Source organism: Macadamia integrifolia, chromosome 11, assembly GCF_013358625.1.
Source record: "Macadamia integrifolia cultivar HAES 741 chromosome 11, SCU_Mint_v3, whole genome shotgun sequence".
Classification (NCBI taxonomy): Eukaryota; Viridiplantae; Streptophyta; class Magnoliopsida; order Proteales; family Proteaceae; genus Macadamia; species Macadamia integrifolia.
Window position 1 is genome coordinate 33,464,033 of NC_056567.1, and position 19,887 is coordinate 33,483,919.

Sequence of the window (19,887 nt, forward strand, 5' to 3'; positions counted from 1 at the left end):
TCTATACTAACTAGATGGTGGAAAAATACTCAGTCATGATTGAGGTTAGACTGGACTTGATATCCGTTAGAACCATATGACGTGATTGCTTGATAGTCTATTCAAGTGGACCAATTGTTAGACCACATGGTCTTGGTATGCCAATGATAATATATCGATGCAATCATTTTATTAAATGTTATTTTTTCTTGCATCATTTTCAGTGATAATATATGCTCAATGGAATTTTTGGAACTTATTGATATATTTAGTTGGTAATCTCATATGATCTGTCCGAGTTTATTTTGTCTACTTTTAGCAAGACAAGCTTAGTAGTCTAATATATTGAATATATATTAGCTTTTCATTACAAGTGGTATTGGAAGTATCAAAGTTAATGATGGGTCATGTTATGTATCATTTTTGGTAAATGATCATTGTTAGCTATGTTATTGGATTTACCATTGGATTTTTGTGAATGAATTGAGGAGATTTGTTCGGTTGAACCCAATCTTTGTTCACCTAGTGAATCAATGGAAGGTCTGACATGAAATATGTCCTGATGCTAATGACTTATGGACTTCCAATGCCAGTTAAGTTTTTTTTTTTGATGTCGAAAATGAGTTAATCGACATGTTACTAAAAGTTGACAAAATGACTTTGGACATCAGGAAAAGGCTGGTAATCAATGCAATCTTTGTATTGGAAATTTTTTTTAAAGCTTAGTTATTATGGTTGTTCAAGCAAAATGAGCCTGACGATCCGATTTTTGTACGGATCTTGTGGATTATGCTTAAAGTTTTATTTTTGTGCATTTGCATGGGATTATTTATGATATGAGATCTGAAATTGATAATATGCAATGGAAGGTGGTTGGGATCTGAAATTATGCTGACATATAGAACTTTGATTTCGGAAAAGCCCAACATTATGGAGTGTTTTTCCATGGATTTATGTTATTGCATAATTAGATTAAATCTTATGAATTAGGGGTAGGCAGGAAACCAAACTTAGAAAATCTAAAGAAGTAGGGATTAGTAGCCCATATACAAATGCCTGTGTCATAAAGGAAAGAGTTGGATTCTAGAACGACCAGATGCAAGTTCATACGATATCCTGAATGATAAAGGGATTAGGTTCTATCACCCTGAAAAGTGGTAATTGAGAGTCGTGATGCGAAATTTCTAGAGAAACTAGAAGAGGAACCGTTGTAGGAGGATATAGAACCCCTGCATGTCATTGACAATGACTACGATGTTGACCATCAAGAGGAACCAAGAATTTTTTCTATCAAGGAATCCCAAGCTCTTGAAGATCAAGTTGATCATCAAGGACAAGACCCGGAGTCGAGGGTAAGTGGGAGTAAAAGAAATAGAGTACCCCCAACTTATTTAGATGACTATTACCTTTAATTATGTCAATCATCTTGTCATACAATTGACACAGATGTGGAAGAAGTAGTCGATCCCGTAACCTATAGTGAAGCGATGAAATCGCAAGAATTAGGTGAATGGTGGAATGCCATGTGGGAGGAAATTGTGTTTTATGAAAACTTATGAGCTACAAGAGGTAGAAATTTCATAGTTTGAAATGTGTACAAAGAAGATGGGTCTGTTGATAAATTCGAGGCACAGTTAGTTGCAAAAGGATATACACAGAAAGGTAGGAATAAACTACTAGAATATTTATTTGTCGGTAGGGAAATTTGCCTCTATTAGATTGTTTTTGACACTTGTTGAACATCTGGGCTAAGAGTTGTTCCAAATGGATGTCAAAAATGCTTTTCTCAACGGTGAGTTGGAAGAAATTGTACACTTATGCGACAACCTAAAGGTTTTCGGGGAATGGGACAGGAAAATATTGTATATTGGTATATATATTTTGTCCTAATGTTCATGTTTTTTTTAAATGATCCTTTAATTAGGATTCAAAGTTGTCAAATTGGACAACTGTATATATATTTTAAAGAGTGGGAGTAGCTGGAAATGACTTGGAGAGAACCAAGTACGAACTTAGTAACAGATTTGAAATGAAGGATATGGGGGAAGCATCCTATATTCTAGGAATTCAAATCATTAGAGACCGAACACAACGTAGATTGTGATTCGGGATGCAGAATTGCAATCCCTCTTCAACTCCAATAGTATTGGGAAAGACTTTATCAAAAAGTCAATGTCCTCAAGAAGGACAGGAAAAGTTGAATGTACCTTATGCTCAAGCAGTAGGTAGTTTGATGTACGCAATGTTGTGTACACGACCGGATTTGGCCTATCCAGTCTGTTTGGTACGTAGATACCAAAGCAATCCTGGCTCTACCCACTGGAAGCTGAGTATGTTGCCTGTAATATGGTACTCATGCAGTCTAGATAAGACGTTTGTTAAATGAATTTGGGCTGGATCTTGTAATTAGACCAGTGGAAATAAATTTGGGCTGGATCTTGTAATTAGACCAGTGGAAATAAATTTGGGCTGGATCTTGTAATTAGACCAGTGGAAATAATAAATTTGGGCTGGATCTTGTAATTAGACCAGTGGAAATAAATTTGGGCTGGATCTTGTAATTGGACCAGTGGAAATAAATGAATTTGGGCTGGATCTTGTAAATGGACCAGTGAAAATATTCTGTGATAATCAAGCCGTAATAACTCGAAGGGGAAACATATAGAAATATGTAGTGGCACTATATTCGAGATATAGTAGGAAAAGGTGAAATTAAAGTAACCTATGTACCTACGAGCGATATTGGGCCGATCCCCTCACAAAGGGAATTCATGCGGAAGCTTATGTTAAGCATGTAAATGGTTATCTAATTCTGGAATTGAAACTAAGTGCTCGGAATATATAAGGGACTTAGGTCGGTCTAAGTCTAGAATTGGAACTGAATGTTCCTTGTCATGGAAAATTGAAAATTGTATATATATTCGGAATCGTTATGAATATTATTCATGGAAAATTGAATGGAAATGTTTCTTGAAAATGGGAATGGAAATAATTCCTGGAAATAGGAATGGAAATGGTTCCTGGAAATGTCATGACGAATGTTCCCGGAAATGGGAACTTGTAATGTGAAAGTAATTCCTGAAAATTGGGAATGTAAATGGAATTTGAACTATATGTTCGGAATAAATAGTGGACTTAGATCTCTAAGTTTGGAATAGGAACTAAAGTTCCTTATCATGACAATGTTTTTTATTGCCCTGAAAATGGGAGCGGAAATTGAAATGTCATGATGGATGCCCCTGGAAATGAAAGCAGAAATTGAAATATCATGATCGTTCCTAGAAATAGGAACGGATATCTAGGAACGGAAATGAAAATATCATCATGATCCTCGAAATTGAGAAACATGAATGTAATTTTTCATAATGTTGGTTCTTAAAAATGAGAACGGAAAATGTGAATTCGGCCAGAATGGCCAAGTGGGAGATGTTGGTGAGATGGCCATCCGGCCTCATCACGGAACCGCAGTAACGGTCACTCCGTTACGGAAGGAGTAATTTTAGGAGTAATGGTAGGGCGATTCCGCTGATCGGAAAAGATCCGTTGTTCAACGGATCTTTGGACTCTATCTCTATAAAAGAGTGAATATTAAAGTTGAAATATATACGTAGATGATCAGTCAGTTGGAGCCCTAAACATTCCGAGAAACCTTCTTTGTCTTCCTCATCCTCTGTTCATGAAAAACCTTACAACTTAGGTCTATTATGATACATAAAACTGGAAGTTTTGAACTATGTTTCTTTCTACATGGCAACGACCTTCTTAGGGAAATGAAGGGTTCCTGCCTCATGGACAAATCTGATGTTTTGTTGTTAGTTTTGCATTTATCTTTTAATGTTTTTGCTTGTCTTTGTATTGTCCTTCACACTTACATTGATGTGCTTCAGTGTTTTGAAAGAAACAGATCGAAATCATTTGCATCCAGAAGATATTGCGTTAAGCTCTGCATTGTCATATTTATAGCAAATTAGTAGTAGATTCTGAGGCAAACACTGCATAAGTCAGTATGAGCAGAAAGAGAAAAAAAAATGAGTAACTGAAGACTGAATAACTTGACTAAAAACTAAGTCCTGTCTTTTTGTGGCTTTTATAAATCATGGCTTTTCAGGGAGCTTACAAGATGTGGAATTCAGGGGACTATTGCAAGGACTACAAGCAGTACAGAAGTAGCTATGGGAGGAGGTAAGAGTTTGGACGGATTGTAAAGAAATGGTGGACTGGTTCTAGCACAGTAGCAAGAAAGGGTGGCCTTGGGACCCTTTTAGTTTACTGTCTGATGGTTTACAAAACACTAACTTCTTTTTAGGTCTGTAAATATTTTGAAGCAAGACAGAACTGTAGTAATGGTAGCACATGATCTGACTAGGAGAGCTAGACTCGGGAAGTTAAAACTGTTGTGTGCCAGATGAACAATCTTTTTTGGCTCTCTTAATGTAGATTTTTCCTTTTGTCATTAAAAAAAAATGAGACTGTAAACTTTGCAATTTGCGTTGAAATATGTTTTTGTTGGAAGTCATTAGAACACACTATGTTGAACAGATAAAATCTTTATCTGAAATTGCCATGTTGAAATTTTTATTCTAGAATCTAAACCCTTGTTTGGTGGTGAAAGTGCCTGTTGAGTGCTATAATGACTACTCTCTATTTTCCTTCAATAGAATTGGGGGGGGGGGGGGGGAATAGGCAATAGGCTGGTGGAGATGGAATTGCTGGACATGAACTAGTCCAGATTTGTGTTGCAGGCAACTCCACAATAGGAATTATATGCAGATAATTACGGAATTCCATCTGTGAACTCTGTTAATCCTCTCTGTTTGCATGTTAGTGAATTGATTAACAAAAAAGCTTGGAACACTAGTTAAGTCCATGCTATGTTTCCTGTCAATGTGGCAAATGGAATACTGAAGATTTCTTTATGCGCATCACCTCTATGGAGGATTTTAGGTTTTGTCCATTTAGAAAATCTGGAACTTTTTCTTCAAAAACTGATGTTAAGTGGTTAATTCGACAAGAAGGTAACATGGTTCTCGAAAATGCTTATAATTAACTTTTGAAATTTTGTTTGGTATTTAAGAATTCATCCCAAGTTTTGTAGGAAGTTTTGATAGGACCATGGTTTTAAGTATCTTCGATACCGATACGATACCCTCCGATACGTATCTTAAATTTAGTCGGTCGATACGATACATTGAATTTTTTAAATCATTTCGTATCGATATATATCCTACAATACATACCGATATGCATCAATACACCACTAATACACATTGATACGATACGACATGCCTCGATACGACTCTATGAAAAATATAAAATTGAGGTAAAATGTACGTTTCGATATGTATTGGTACGTATCGGTGAGTATCAGTATGTATCGATCGGTACGTATCGGTATATATCAGCACGTATTGGTGAGTATCGATATATATATCGGTACGTATCCGTGAGTATCGATACGTATCGGTGCTACGGTCATATAATGGCCAATATGGGTAATTTTTCAGAAAAAAACGATTTTTTGAAGGGTTTTTGTTCCAAAGTTATTGTCAGCCATATTTTTCCCTAACTAAAGTGGAAATCAAGGTTGGGAACAAGGATTTTACATTTATGGGACAACTACAGACCTTGAATTCTTAGTACGATACCCTCAATTTAGTGTTTATGCATAATACATGTTATCAATAGTTTTTTTTAACAAATTCTTTATGCAAAAGTGTTTAAAAAAATGTTTTCTATCCATTTATGTGTGTATCTTTAGCGTATCTTAGTGTATCTCCGATACGATACGATACCCTCCGATACGTATCTTAATTTTGGCCGACCGATACGACGACCGATACCGATACTTTAATCCTTGGATAGGACATACTGAAGACTCTTCCACCTGAGAACCAAACAATGAAGAAAGCATAAATGAGTGAGATCCTTACTACCACCTTCTTCCATCTCTGTTGTGGATGATTTGGGTATGCTGCCTTTGGGGACCAGGCACCTGGGAACTTCTTAATTGTACGGATTCTACAAGCCATATTAGCTAATTAACTTTGCTAATGCTTGCGTAGTTCTTCATCTAGGAGGATATCAGGTAATTCTCTCTCTTCCAGTGGCATCAAAATAGGGTGACTACCTACAACCATTACTGCAACAGTAGTTGTAATACTCTTGGTTTTGATTTGCGCTGGAAAATCGACGGTTCTAAACCGAATAGGAACTGATAAACCCGGATTGAATCAACTCAATTTTCTGTACTACCTTATGTTCAAACAAAGATTGGTTCTGTGTTTCTAAGGGATTGTATTTCTAAAGTGGCTTTTTTATGATGTTAGAATATGCAGTAGGAGACTCTACTATGTTTATTATGCCCCCAAATAGATATAAAAGTATTTGAATTAAAGGGTACAAAGGTGAAACTGAATGTGAATCAACACTACAAATTGCATTCAAACGGAATATGATGAAACCAGAATTAACCACATTGGATTGGTAGGTGGTTCTTGTAATTGGTTGCTGTGCTTAACACATTGGGCACGTAACAGATACATTCTGTATTTGTGGAATCCTGGTACGGGAGAGTACAATCAATTTCCTTCACATAATAACAAAAAAAAAAAAACGCTACACTAGCATTGTTTTAGGGTGTGGTTACAATCATATTTCTGGTAAATTCAAATTGCTGGCAAGTTCGTATCTTGCAGAGAAGAGTAATAGCCTCCGTAAAGTTGAAGCCATTGTGTACACACTCGGGACAGAGAGCACTTGGAGAAACATTGGAGAACTTCATTACCCTCTTCTGGAAACTAACTCGCAGGTTTTTGGAGGTGTCCTCATTGGATGGTGCCTCGTCTGAAGTCCATTTTTTCATTTAGTGTTGGAAATGAGAAGTTCAAGGAAATTTCAATGCCTTCCTCCATTAACAACAGTGCTATAACTCTCTTGACAGCATTGGGAGGCCGTCTTTCTATATATTGTTGTTTAGTTTACCTGAGACTTTTTATGGAGACTACTACTACTTGGACCAAACAGCTCTCCTATACTGAATCAGACATACCTGGATGTATTGATAATGGATTCCAATTTAAACATCTGTGGGGCTTTAAGAAGGGTCAAGTTTTATTGCGGCATAACGGGATAGCTTTATTTAAAACTCTGAATCTTCGTGGTAAACCACCGAAGGGTGTCGAAGTTTATTCCTATATCGAGGGCCTGGGAATGCTCACTGTTGAAGATAAAGAGGATTCGCACCAGAACTCATAAAATGTATAAAGAATTACAGGTATGGATTTTGATTTTCTTCAGCCTGTAGCTAGTTGTTAGTTGAAGATGAAATTGAACTTGGGTCTATGATACCTAAAACTGAATGATTTAAACTGTGTATCCTTCTGCATGGCAATGACCTTCATGGGGAAATGAAAGGTTAGTTTGATGTTAGTTTAACATTTCTCTCAATGTTTTTGCTTGCTTCAGTTTAACATTTCTCTCAATGTTTTTGCTTGCTTCTTTCTGATTGTCTTTGTATTGTATTTCACACTTGCATTGATGTGCGCTTCAGTGGTTTGAAAGAAACAGATCAAAATCATTTGTATCTGGGAGACATTTCTGTAAGCTCTACCCTGTCATATTTGTAGCAAAGTAATAGTGGATTAATCTGAGACAAACACTGCATAAGCCAGTATGAGCAGTTAAAAAATAGGGAAAATTACATGAGTACCTATTTTTGGGTTTTCCTTTACAAAATTATCCAACTTATGTTTCCTATAACAAAAATACATTGTTTTGGGTTTGGATTTACAAAACTACTCAAAACAGTGTTCATCCCTCAACCAAGGAGGTTGTTTGACAGTTTTAAACCCCCCCCCCACTTCCCTTTTCCCACCCGCTCTTATTCGCCTTCTTTTTCTTTCTTCTTTCTTCCCCCACTTGGGGGATGCAAATAGTTCCCAGCCGCTGCAACCGCCTCATCGTAAGGCCCCAACCCAACAATTGCCTCACCGCCCACATCCCATTTAGGGATGCCAAGTTCCCAGTACCATTGCATTTCAGATATTGGATTGGTGATAGGAATCCAAAAACAGGTTGATGAAAACCAGAATACTCTCCTCCACATCGTCGCCTACTGTGAAAACTTCCAAGTTGTGAGGGTAATCCACGAAAACTACCAACAATTATGATCGGAAGCAAGAACTGTAGAGGAGATTTGAAAGTACTTAAGAGGAAGCTCTGATGTTGGGTTGTTATTTTCGTTAATTTGAATGCCCCCTAAAAATTTTCCAGGTTTTGATCTGCGTGTGACGGTTTTTGGAGTTTCACCTTTGTGGGTTTGTGTTTTGTGTTCTTTTTTTTTTTTGGCTCTTCCGCAGTTCCAGATCTCGAATGTGTGAAGTTTAGAGTTTTGAAGCAAACAAGTCAATATGAAATCAGAGAAGTAGAGGTGTGATTCACCCATTGGCTTCCTTATACTATGAGCAGATATTTATCTTTGAGAACAATGATTTTAGTTTTCTTTTTTCCTTCTGTAATTGACTTGTGTTCCTGTTTTTTAACTGAACTAGGTGCAAAAGAAATTCTGGTTGTGATGGTATCAATATTTCCTTTGCCCCTCTTTTTATTCTTTTTAAAGAGCTAAATGCCATTGATGTCTACACAAAGACTTGGTGCTCGTTGAGTTCGAATCAAAGCAGTACTCTCCCTGTTACTATTTAATTCTATACTTGGGTTCTGAGTTCTTCTGTTCTACTTTCCCTTTTCTGTTTCATCTAATTGCTATCGGTTGATCTTTCACAAATTAGAGATGAAATTTCAAGTTTTTAATTTCAGAAAATTTTTGGAGAGAATTATAGCTCATGGGTGTTAGAATGCTTAATTTGTGAAAGGATTAAGTATCTGCTACTCCGCGCTATGGAAACAGAACACAAACTGTATGTATCATATGCAACAACGAAGATACATAACAGAGATGGGAACACAGCTTTGCATGAATCTGTTCTTGTGCACCACCATAAGGGGATTGAGGTGTTGATGGAGTTGGACAAAGAGGTGATCTTCATTAAGAATAAGCACAAGGAAATCCCTGAGATCGGGGGTATAAAGAAGAAGGGGATAGAAGCCGATGGGAGGTGGGGGTTAAAACTGTCAAAAAACTTCCTTAGTTGAGGGATGAACACTGTTTTGGTAGTTTTATAAACCCAAACCTAAAACTATGTATTTTTGTTAACTGAAACATAGATTGGGTAATTTTGTAAAGAGAAACTTAAAAGTGGGTAATCATGTAATTTTCCCTAAAAAATAAAGAGATACAAGATGCTACCTGATCATGTGGCCCTACACCGTTACATGGACACATGTAATTATTGCCTCACTCTTTGGAAAATTAAAAAAAAAAAAGGGAAAATTATGCCCCCCTCCTCTGTAGTTTGTCAAAATTATATGTGGATCCAAGGGTTTGAACGAATTATGTCCCCCTCCCTTGGCTTTTCTAAGATTCTTACAATTAGGTCTCATCCCTTAACCACCGTGAAATTGAGAGTGTTAATTATGATGTCACCTAATATCATACTATTTAGGGCCCATTTGATTTTGTTTCTCTTGTTTCTATGTCTAGAAACAACAGAAACGGTTTTTTCCGTTCTGTGCTAAGAAACGATTTTTGAAAATGCAAAAAGACGTTTGATTTTTCTGTTTCCCAAAACGTTTTCAACAATGTAGTCATGAGTTCAAGGCATGAGTGAAGGCACGACGTTGTAGGAATGCAACCCAAGAGTGAAGGCATGACGTTGGAGTTGCATGTATACTTCATGAAGATGAGCTTTAGAAGGATCAAGGCAATCTAAAACTGTGAGCTTCGCACAACCAGGTTGGAATCGCCGCATTTGGATAGCAAGAAGTTTCTACAATGGGTTGGGGGTTTGGGTAGGTCAAGTGAAGTATCAGGTTTTTCACAATTTTTGTAACTCCCACTTGTTTCTAGAAACAGAAAAACAAGTCTAACTTGTTTCTCCATTCCTGTTTCCAGACCCAGAAATAGGCATAAATTTCTATTTCTGTTTCAAAAAACAAGTGAAACGAAACAGAAAAAATCAAACAGCTTTTGAGGTGTTTTTTTTTTTTTTTTTTTTTTTTTTTTTTTTCCTGAGCACATAAAAATGGAAAAACCATTTCTAGAAACAAAATCAAACGAGCCCTTAATGTTGGAAATGCCCTAGACATGAACTTACTTAAAATGTCCTCCCATTAAAACAAAACAAAACAGGGTGGCTGCCTTCCCTCATCATCGGCAACCTACCACGCCCACCCCCGCCGGAGAAGATGGTGAATTCAGAGCCAGAAGCTTCCTCGTGTAGATCTTGTGTGTATGCATTTGAGGATTGGTAGCACCTCAAAATAGTGCTTAGCGAGGAAACAAGTCGAGCGGAGCCACTCAAATCCAGGAATAATGATTATCACCTACACGAACGAGCACAACCACCCAATTCCTACCCACCGGAAATCCTTCGCCAGCAGTTCTCGCCACAAGTTTCCTATACCTTAGCAATTCACTGGTGATGAACCCGGAACACCCACCAACAAACCTTCATGTTCTTCCCCTGCATCAACAACCGATCTCTCTCCAACAACCCCTTCAAGTACTGCCACCATGGAAGACAAGCTTCTTCAACAGTTCAAGCAAGAGAGCAGGGAAGACGAAGAGGAAGAAATGATTGAGGCCAACGATCTTTTTATCCCCAATATAGGAGATGATTTCTTCGTGGTTCTTGATGAACTCGCCGATACAACTAGTGGCAACACCTTGGATGATTGCTTTTCTGACCACCTTCCTTCAACTTTTTTGGCTCATTGGCTCTCTCATAACGCCACCATCACCGTTGTTGGCAGTTGAAACGCCAGACTAATTGCACACCGACATTGGATATTGAAAAACTTTCCATACTTTTTCTTTTTTCCCACCAGAGATAGAATCTCTATTCTCCTCGCTTTCAAGTCCTCACCAAGAGTTTCAGACTTGTTTTTATAAAACACCCTATTGGTGTACGATGTCTTGTATTCCGTCAGAGTTTAATCCAGGGAGCACTGATGCAGCACCTCGACAGGCAGGACGGTGGTCCCGTTAGCTGGTTAGCGGGCCGTGGGGGTTACAAGGGGGCAGGAGGCCCACCTGCATAGCAGGGGGTGTAGGGGGCGCAGCCCCCCACTTGAGTTTTTTATTTGAGGGCAATTGTTTACTTTTCAGATTAAGGTTTTTTCGCTATATATTTGCAGCGAGGGTTTCTTTCTCTGTAATGCAAGCAATACTGAGAGGTGTGAGGGATGAGCGCTGTAACCCTATTCTCCATTGATAGTGAAGCAGGATCTCATCTCACCGGGGACGTAGGCAATCTTCCCGAACCTCGTAAATCTGTGTGCATTGTTTGTTCTTGTTTTTTCATTATCTTCTACATCATTTTAGGGTTGCATTTCTACCCACCATTACAAAGAGCGTAGATGAGTGATCCCAAGCTCATTATGATGAATTCGCAGTCAAGATCCACTGTAAAATGTAAAATCGTACCAAAGCTCAACGAAGGTACTTCCATAGATCATTTTTCTTTGCTATTTTTGTTTGTTTTTAGTCTTTAAATTGTTTATTTAAAAAAAAATTTGTGTGATAGTTGTGTGTTCCCTGTCTCGAACACTCAGCCACTTTGTCACGTTTCTTCGCAATCCTCGAACGCATACACACAAGATCTACATTGTTATTGGATAGCAAATTTCATTATCATGTTTTAGTTAAAAGGGTAAAAAGGTCTTTTGAATTTTAAAACTAACAGCACACTAACATCATCAATGTAGGGGAGGGAGGCGTAATCCATTCAATCCATGTGTAAGTAGAAAGGTAAGAATTGTGAGATTGGGTCGTGGAACACCTCGGTTGGGAAACATCCAACGAGAGGTAAACCAATGGATTGTAGAAAGGGGAAGGCTTAGAGCAATGGTGTAGGCTGAAAAGAGGTGCCAGAAGATACATTTGTAGATACGAGGAAGATCTTGAAGTTCTTGTAGGGTAGTAAAGGTGAACAAGGTGAGAAAAGGGTAGCTTGGGTGAAAAGAACTTCCAGGTAAGGATAATCCTTCTCGACGAAGAGCAACTTCGAGGAGTTGGATTGATGTGGTTTTACTGTAAGAGATAACCTTCCTCAGGGTTAGATCTTGTAGTATTTCATGTGGGAGGCTTGGTGGAAGAGAGCAACAAAGGTTATGGCTAAATGGTGGAGGTTAGGAGGAAGAGGAGGCTCCTGGGGTTATAGGGAAGAGCAGAAGTATGACTGAAAAGGTTGAGGTAGACCGGGAGAGGAAATCTGCCAAAACATTACCTTTGATGTGTTTTACTTCAAATGACCATTGAGAGAATCACTGAGCCCAGTGAAGGAGTTGTGCATGGGGGAGAATCTTTTGCCAGAATTCAAGCATTCGGGGGAAGATTGACATGTCTAGTTCAACAAGGAATTTATGACCAATGAGATGAAATTGGAATTTTTTAATTTCTCATCTGACTGCTAGTATCTCTTTGAAGGTTGAGTGATAGTGAGCTTCTGAGGGCTTGAAAGATCCACTTTTGTAGCCACAAATAGTTCTCAGTTTTGTTGTCCTGTCCAGTGAAGGAGTTGTGCATGGGGGAGAATCTTTTGCCGAAATTCAAGCATTCGGGGGAAGATTGACATGTTTAGTTCAACAAGGAATTTATGACCAATGAGATGAAATTGGAATTTTTCAATTTCTCATCTGACTGCTAGTATCTCTTTGAAGGTTGAGTGATAGTGAGCTTCTGAGGGCTTGAAAGATCCACTTTTGTAGCCACAAACAGTTCTCAGTTTTGTTGTCCTGTTTTCTTCAAGGAGAACCGCACCCCAGTGAGTATCATTTGCATCTGTTTGCAAAATTCTTTTACCATTAGAGGGAATTTGGAGTGTAGGAAGATTTTCTGAAAGCTTCTTCAATTCTTGGATAGCAGTAATATGAGCTGAAGACCATGGGGGAGCTTTCTTTCTCAAAAGTTGATGAAGCAGGGAGGTGTGCTTGATCTGTTGAGGGAGAAATTCTGTCATGTAGTTCACTATTCCAAGGAATATTTGAATCTGATTCTTTATCAGAGGACCATCAGGAAACTATTGGAGAGATGTGGTAATATGAGGCTGAAGTTCATATCTTCCTTTGGAGATAGTTACTCCGAGAAAATCAATGGAAGATACACCAATTTGCATCTTTTTGGGAGAGAGCATGAGACCATATTCTTGAATAATTGTATGAAATTGCTGAAGAAGTTATAGATGTTCTGGCTCATCTTTGGAGAAGAGAAGAATGTCATCAATATAGATGAGGGCATGGTCTTGAATTAGAGCAAATATTTTCATCATAGCTCTCTGGAAGATTGATGGAGTTGTTTTTAAGCCAAAAGGCATTACTGTCCATTGCATATGGTATCCAGGAACACAAAAGCCTGTCTTCGGTCTATCTTCTGGAGCTATTCCAAGTTTCCAAAATCCTGTTTTGAGATCAAACTTGGAGAAGATATTTACATGAGCTAGTTGGAGAAGTAAAGCCGGACGAGTTGGTAATGGGAACTTATCATCAGCCAAAAAGAAATTTAAGGGCTGATAATTAATCACCATTCTCATTTTTCCATGAATCTGTTCTATCTGCTTGTTAACATAAAATGCTTGACATGCCCATGGGGAGAGAGTTGGTTCCAAAAGACCTTGAGACTATAGTTGTTGGATTTCTGGAACTGCCAAGGAGAGATGTTTTGGATTCATGCCGGGATTGCTGGCCTTTGTTGGATTAACATCTTCATTTTTCTTGAAGGGCAAAGTAATGAAGAAGTCAAAGTTCTGCCAAAGAGGATGTGAACACTTGGTGAGAAACTCTGTATGAGAATCTGCAAAAGATGTCGAGAGAATCTTTCCTTTAATATTCTCAAACGGAGATAAACCTGCAAGAAAAATGTTAAAAATAAGGGACCAAAGAAGAAGTTGTTGCTTATAAACAAGACCATGGGAAGTCTAACGAAGAGGGAGATGGCTGAAGACGTCAAAACCTATGATAAGGTCTTTTACTAGGAAATGGGTTCCTAAAACTGTATGGGTAAAGGACAAGGTAAGGAGAAGTTGGATTTTTATGGGTTGTCTAGACACAAGATTAATATGAAAGGTTTCACCATTGGCTACCAGGAATGGGAGAGGGGTTTCTAGGGTTTTCCAAGGATGTTCAGGAAGAACCTTTGGGGCCAAAATGGTAGTAGCTGCTCCTGTGTCTAAAAAGGCTATAACCTTAATGGGTTTGGTATATGATTCAGGGATTATTCGGACTGACACATGTGAAAGGGAGATGGCATGACAAGGTCGGGGAGATTTTTCCGAAGTGGTTGTGAATGGGATTACTTGGTAGAGGGAATCAGATTCCTCGGACTCGGAGAATGAAGACTTTGGGGCTGAGTTTGTTTCTGGGAAATCAATAGCAAAGAGGGAGAGATCTGTGGGTGAGTCATCAAGAGAGTACAAAGACTCCAGATCTGCATCATTAAGGTCTTCTTGGTGAAGGGAGGACAACATATGAATAACCTTGTTCCTTTTCTGAGAGAGGGGGCAATTTTTGGTAAAATGTCATTTTCCATAGACATAGCAAGAAGAGGATTTGTTTTTTCCTCTAAACTGCTTTTTGCGAAGGAATCTCCATTTTTTCTTGAACTTTGGAGATTTGAAGTGGAAGTGCTTCTTCTTTGTATGCTTCCGATGTTGAGAAAAGGGGGGAAATCTGCTGTAATGAGAAGACTTCTTGGTGGAACAATCACAGGAGTTGTTGTCACCTTTGCATTTGATCTTTAGATAAGAGGTATCACAAGTAGAAGAGACTTTGTTAGATCTATCTTGTAAATTTTTCCAAACCTTTTTTATGTTGCAAAGTTTTTCAAGGGTAGTAAAAGCATAACTGTAGAGAGAACCAATAGAGCAAGAGGCTAAAGAAATGTTTTGGGTTCTCAGAAACTGTTGAGTATTTGCACCTAGAGGTTCTGGAAGAGAGTTCAGGAAGATCTGCTTAAGGTTTCATTATCAAGACCACCAATCTTGTGAAACCTATCTGTCATTCGGGAGAAATGCTTATCAAGATCTGATCTATTAAGTGAACAGGACTTCATTTGGAGAAATTCATCACGGGTTTTTGAAAGATCATTTGTGACTGGACCCAAGAACTCTTGATAGAGAGTGGTAATAAATTGGCTTTCTGTGAGTTGGACAATTTGAAGTTGTCGATAAGCACCAAGGGCTAAATACCATTCTCTGAGTTTTCCTTGAAGTCTGGCAACAAATTTAGACAAGACAATCCCAATGGTAGCTCCTTCTTGGAGTAATTCTGCACTTATCCAAGAGTGAAAGTCTGCAATTCTTGATGCCCATTTAGAGACAGGAATATCATCCAAGGTGAAGAATTATTTTGGGTCTTGATTTTGGTATGGGGTAAAAAGGGTAGCTGGGGCAGGAGGTCTATGTTGGGTATTGGGAGGATTATAATTTCAAGGTCATTGTCCATCTCTGAAACATGAGGAGGAGGTGGAGTAGGACCTTCATTCATGAAAGAAGGAAGAGGATTAGATAAGGTTAGGTTTGTAAGGAACTCAGATAAAACATTTTCTGAGGGGGTGATAATGGTATGGATGGGCTAGGTTGTCACACCCCGTTCACACAGAACTGGATCGATGACCGGGTTAACTCCGGTTAACCCAAACTTGCCAGGATCATCTGATATAGTACCCCACCACAACATACCCACATCTAAGATAAGTGTTCAAAAGTTCAGCGGAAGACTTAAATTACCTTCAATTATCCCCAATATACTTGATACCCAAATTGTAGTATATAGCTAAGTACATGTGGGCCTGCAGGCATGATATTTACACAGAAGAATAACAATTTACGTATCAAGTACACAAAAAGGGGGGTCATCAAAAGAATAAAAAAGTAAAATCCTGTACGGTGTCATTACTGCGGTCCCGCAGCACAACCCTAGCACGTGCAATCAGCACCATGCGCATACACCTCAAGGACCCACCAATCCTCATCAGGAAACTCAACTGTGGGGCCCGACTCTTGATCTTCAGGCTGGTGACCTGCAAAATCATCTAAAAGAGGTGCGCACGTGGGATGAGCTCACTAGCTTAATAAGTGAAAAGAAAGACCACACAACAATCACATCCATATGCACTATATGCTATGCAATTAATTTTAAATCTTATCCACCTAAACAACATTACTAAGTCTTTGGTTTTGTGTTACTACAACCACAGTGCGTGTATGCCCCGGGTACGAGCCGCGAACTCCATCCCGCGATATGCCCATAGGGTTTTCGGAGAAGGCCCACCGTGAGTACTCGAAAAAGTAAAGCATACTGACCACCGGCTCTCAACATAAAAGTAAATGATAGAAACTAAAAGTGCTGACTCTAGCAATTTAAAAGCAGTACGATTGGCCCTCTTGAATATACCACTGAGGTTGCCGACTGTCCTAATGACCAGTCGGGCGTATGTCTAACCGTCACAGTGACCCGACAACCGCTACCACTGCTTCCCCCCAAGTGATAACCCAACACCTCAACCCCTATTGGGAATGGTCGTAGCACAGAAAAATGATAATCCTAAACCGCATGCTCCTATATGACATAGTACGATTGCATAGTGCCACTGCGTCCCATTCCACGGGCCACCAATACACTCGTTTTCAAACTGACTGCGGCGTCTAGTCTAGTAATGCATCATGCACCGTAATCCCATCACTCATCACATAAGCATATCAATCATTTAATATTGAGAATGTAAGGCACAACACACATATCATAAATCATTGATTTAGAATGCACACGAATGGCATACAAGGATGACTAATCTACACATAATTTGCATGATGACATGACTAGTCTAAATACAATTTAATGATGTAAAAACAAGCTTAAAATAAAGTCAAATGTCCTCTCCCCACTTACCTGTTGTGTACAAAAGCTCACGCTCGGTACGGGTGAGATCCGGCGCGAGATACGTAAATTCTAGTGGAACCTATCATAAGTGAATGGGGTTAGTATTTCACCACTTTGGGGTCAAAACTAGCGAGTTTTGATGTTTAAATAATGTTTAAAATCATAAAATAAGGTTGCCCATTCATTTTGGGCCCATTCGGACACAAAAATCACGTTAGGGGGCCAACAGGTGGGCTAGATCGCCCACTGGTCTTCTCAGGTGGGCGGGTTAGCCCACTGGTCCTTGCCCGTCAGTCTTCTCAGGCGGGCAAGGCTTGCACGACGGGCACCCTCAGGCGGGCGGCTTCACTCGTCGGTCCTCACCCACCTGTGGGGGCGAAAAATTGCCTTCTTCCTTGAAACACTCCCCAACCTTGGAGAAACCAAATGGGCCTGTTTCAATCACCTTATCCACACATATAAGGTCTTATAAGATGATTCTAACCTAAATCTAAGTTAGATTTAAGGATTGAAAAGCCATCTTACCTTCTTTGCTCAAGAACTCTTCCAAAACGTCAAAATCACCTTTTAACTCAAGAAATCACCAATGCTTCTCAAATCTTGTAAACACTTCTTTAAACCTTCAAAATCAACACATAGACCATATATTAAATCTTATATTCATCATCCCAAGTGGGATTTACAAGATCTCAAGGAACTCTACCCAAATCAAGGGTTTCACTTGGAGTTTGGTGAAATTTTAAGAAGTGTAGCCTTCGCTCACCTCAAATCGTAGGCCTCGTGTTGGGGATCACTTTTCCGATGTCGGAATAAGAAGATCAAACATCGGCATCGCTTAAAACCATTTCTTCCTCCTCTTTCTTTCCTTTTCTTCTTCTTCGTTCTCTTTTCTTCCTTTTTTTTCTCTCTCCTCTTTACTCTTCTCACCAACTCCTTAATGCATTAAATGGGAAAAGGAGAAACACAAAAAGTACTATTTATACTTAGAGAATATTTAGTAACCACATGAGTGGGTCACTCAGGTGGGTGGATGCGCCCGCCTGTGACCGCCCACCTGTTGGTCGAAACTTAGCTAACAAGTGAGATTTCGATGGAATTCGACTCTCGGCATGTATCTCACTCTCGGCACAAGGTATATTATATGTATACACTTTAGGATACGGCTACATACCAACATTACCCATACATAGCCTTATGATACGTGCATGTACAGGGCTTGGGTACACCCGTCTCCTCTGGCACTGACTCGGACTTGTTTGGCCAACCTGTGTTCAAAGTCACCCTTGCCATCATGGTCTATAAGGAACCCGCCTTAACCCTCTCTGGTTCGGGTCTTGCATGCTTAAACCGGGTCAACCATGTAATTAAATCGGATTTTAAAAGTAGGGTATCACATAGGTAGTTTGTGTATAAGTTGCACCAGTACCAGGAGGAGCAGGTGGTCGAGGTGGAATAGATGGATTTATCGGTACCGAAGGTGATGGTACTGGGTAGGAAACAGGCATAGGATACGGGGTGAAAGGAGGTGGTGTGTCTTAAAGGGTATCTAGATCTTCCTCAAAGTCATCACTTAGATCTATAAGAGCAGCAGTAGAGGTCCAAGCCGGAGGAAGTATACCACGAGTACGTCCTCTAGTAGCTCTGGTTCTTTTTGGCAAAGAACGTTGTTGTCGTTGAAGTTCTTTAAGTTCTTCAATTGGAAAGGTTCTCTGGGTTGAGACAACTAGAGGAGCCGGAGGAGCATACATAGCGAAGGGATCTTGTGGAATGAAGCTGGGCACTGTGACAGGAAGGGGCTATTGTCGACTTGTTGCAGAAGAAAGAGGATGTGTCCTTTGAAGACTATGGAGTTGAGCTTCAAGATGTCTAAGATGTTTTTCTTTTTGTCCAATAAGGGCAAAGGCAGTAGTAGTATCTGCCACACTTGAAGCAATTCCGGCCAGTTCTGCATGAGCCTGATCAATTTCTCGTCGTAAAGACTGGAGAAGGTGATCATGTTGAGTTAGCGTGACTTGATTTTGTTGTGTTTGAGCAAGGATGCGCTCAAGGTATTGATTTTGGACGACAGCATTTTCTGCTTGCCAATTCAATGTTGCTTCTGCTTGAGAAATTTCTGCAGGTTGTCCCGTGGGACGAATTGGAGGCTTAATTTTCCAAACTTGCCAAACACCATGAGTATCGGGACCTGAGTCACCGAGACCAGGGAATTTTCTGAGAGGAGAAGAGGATGAAGAGTCTGGTGTATACATACAACATGGAGGAAGAATAAGGCATGGGAGGTCTGGTTTTGGTGGGGGTTTGCAAGTAGGAGGCGAAGGTTGAGGGGTAACCTTATCATCACCATACTTGACGAAGAAAGGGTACTTGGATTCTTCACTAAGAGGGCCAACAGTGGAATCTCCTGACTCGTAGCGGGCTCGTAAAGTCTGTTGAGAAGACTTACGTCTTGAAGAATGATACTTAGTGGAATAAGTATCTTCATCATCTAAGTCTTGGAGACAAGATTCACAGTCACATAAATCAAAATACTTATGACCTGTAACTGGATCTTGAAAATAATAAATAGGGCCACCTTGAGAATCAAAAGATCTGATGGGGATCTTTTCTTGTTTCATTCTGAAAGAGGTTGGAAAAGTAGGAGAAAGAGTTTGAGGTTTTGGAGGAGGAAACCTAATCTCTACTTCTCCATTAGAATGCCTGATGTATTCTGGATCTGTGGACTAGATAGGTTCAGGAGTGGTTTGTTGAAGGGAACTGGAGATCTGTTGTTCATAAGCTATTACCCAAGAAGAGGGAAGAAGACGAAGAAGTTCGTCTCTAGGAATTTGTCTAGGAATATAGGTACAACAGGGGACTTGGTTAGAGTCCACGGTTATGAACAAGGCATCTTCTGCATGGCCTGTAAGAAGGGCAAAA